Genomic DNA, 3,019 nt, shown 5'->3' with positions numbered 1-3,019 from the left:
GCCAGTCTCAGCACACACAGGTCCCCACCCCAGGATCTCACACACGCCGTCACTTTTCCTTTCCTTTTCCCTCTAGATCGCGCAGTTTTCAGGAGAGCCACGATCCATGAAGGCTGCGGATAACGTGGAATCATCGCGCCTCACCAAAAACAGCCACGGGAAGCAAAACCACCTGGGTCAAGGCCACCAGTCAAACCCGGACCTGTTTTCTCTTTATTCTTAGAAATTGGGATATCTATTAGAAAACCGGGGATTTTTAGGGGAGACTGTTGAGAAAATAGCCAGCGGTGTGTCTTGTGGTTTACGAGCGACTATTTTTCCTTGTCAATACGTCGTTTTAGTAAGGCTGGAGGAGATTTCAAGGAACAGGTGATTAATGAGTCTCTTAATCCACTTCAGCTAGACGTCAGAAGCAGCAGTGAGTGGGATGGTGAGAGACGCCACCAGAATTAAAAGCAGAAGAAGAAGGAAAAGTTACGGTGAACACAATTAGAAGAAGTTAAACGTTTGTAGCATTTTTATTCTTCTAGGGCGTCTTTAAGTTGTAAAGAATTGTGGAGAATCTTCGGATGGAATACAAAGGTGTGAGTGTGTGTGAGTGAGGCGCAGATTGTGTGGAAAACGTGATACTGAGAAGTGGATGGACGGAGGGACAAATGGAGGGATGGAGATAGGAGCGGGAACGAGGAAAGAGGAAGGAAGGAAGGAAGGAAGAAAGGAACGAAGGACGACGGGAAGGAGGATGAGAGGGCGGGGAGTAGTTTAAGATGGAAGAGGGAAAGGAGGAAGAGAGGGAAGGGGAGCAAAAGACGGGAAGAAGGGAAGGAAGGCGGGAGGGAAGATGGAAGAAGTGGGAGAGACAAAGATGTAAGGAAACAGGGAGGAATTAAAGGTGATGAATCTTAGAGAGAAGGAAGAAAAGTAAATAGGATTGGTGTAACTATAATAATAAAACAATAGCGAGTGAAACATAAGAAGCTTGTAACTTGTTTTTGTTTCTTTTCATCAGACAAATGCAACACAGTTTTTTATGAAAAATACTAATGATTTGGGATATTTCTCGTACTTATAATGATCTCAAATATATATGTAAGTAACAATACAGCAACAAACGAAGGAAAGCAAGTAAGAATATGAGAAATCTGAACACTATTATATCACAAAACACAGTAAATGATCAATGACGTTCAGTGAATAACAACATTTCTACTAAAGTCGCTCACTCAGCAAGTCTCGGTTTACACTACTCCGTTTTTACGGATTCCGTTTCCGTACATCGTCCAACAATGACATCACCACCGTTTTCGTTCGAGCGACTGTAGCGGGACCGGGCTCCGTTTCCGCATCCGCATGAACAGACGCTGTCGAGCGGAAGAGGTGAACCAAGTTTAACTTTGTACGGAGAGACGGGCAGTGTTGCACGTACTGATATTTTGAATGCTCTAGGTATGACACTTGAGCACATGATCAAACGTTATTGAATTGCAGCTTCGCATTGTAATAATGCTATGTTTTAAATTAAACATTTTTACACTGTTCGTGGAAAAAGAGGAGTGACCTTGGTCCCAGTGTGAGGTGCGGCAACACCGCAGAGCTATGTAAACACAAGCACATGGATGGACTGGACTGGTTTCAGCCCAGCAAACTGCAGAAACGCAACAAGCCTCACTCAGCAGCTATGGTAATGGCAGTGTATTAATAACTGACAACCACACAACCGGAAAATACTAGTATGACCTCGCTCTCCACCACCCCGTGCATTGGTAAGGCAGACACCGCTGCCTCCACCGTGGCTTGTAGGATTCACTAGCGTATAGTTACTTATATTTCTTTACAGTGCAATGACACTCTTCTCCACCTCACTGGGCTCTCTTCGTCAGCTGCGAGCAGCAAGGTGGCAAGAAATATACAAATTCCTTGTCGAGGTGTCCTCCACGCGGCCATGTTGACAAACAATAGATACGAAGGCGGTGGTGAACTCCTCCGTTCAGTACGGACTCCGTTTTTGTGACGTCATTATTGGACGGTGAACGGAGAGGGAAATCGTAAAAACGGACTAGTGTGAACCGGCCTAACTCTTCTTTATTTCTAAACCAACTTGTTAACAAAGGTCTTTCTTTGCAGGGTTTCACTTCAATGAGCACCTGGGAACAAAGGAGTGCATTCCCTTCCCGGAACTACAACACTGGGGGGAGAGGGTGTGTTTGTGTGGATCTTTTTCTGTGAAGTTGTGCCGTTGATTAGAGACAGCGAAAAAAATGTTGTCCTCGTAAAATTTCCAGTAACACAGAGGTTAAAACTAATTAAAAAAAAAAAAAAAAAAAAAAAAAAAAAATATATATATATATATATATATATATATATATATATATATATATATATATATATATATATATATATATATATATATATATATATATATATATATATATATATATATATATATATATATACACGCACACACCCAGTCCTACACACCTACACGTATTTATATACACACACACCCACATACTGTACATACACCCACTCTATGCCATCCGATCTACCCACTCACCCAAACATACACACCTACTTACCTACGCATCCACACACACACACACACACACACACACACACTATACTAACCGATCTATCCACTCACCCACCCACGCAAACATACACACCTACTTACCCACACACACGCACACACACACACACACACACAAACCGCTCCCCTATAGACACACACCATTTCCCTCTTCCTACACATTCTCCTTGACCCAAGAGAGTAAAGCAATTCGAGCCTCCAATCTTAGAGAAAATTAATCAAGGATCCACGAGGCAGCCAGACGCAGGATATCAGCTGATGACGAACCATTCACTCTCTAATTCATTTACAAACACGTCTATACACGCATCAGATTTCACTTAATTTCAGAACGCCACAGAAAAAATGAACCCAGGAGAAAGGAAGCTACTGGAGGGAGATGCGGGTGGGGAGGAACTTTCTCTACTATTTTATCATGCGTTCATGTCGCTT

The sequence above is a fragment of the Scylla paramamosain genome, chromosome 32 (assembly GCF_035594125.1).
Source record: "Scylla paramamosain isolate STU-SP2022 chromosome 32, ASM3559412v1, whole genome shotgun sequence".
Lineage (NCBI taxonomy): Eukaryota > Metazoa > Arthropoda > Malacostraca > Decapoda > Portunidae > Scylla > Scylla paramamosain.
This window is presented reverse-complemented; position numbering follows the sequence as displayed.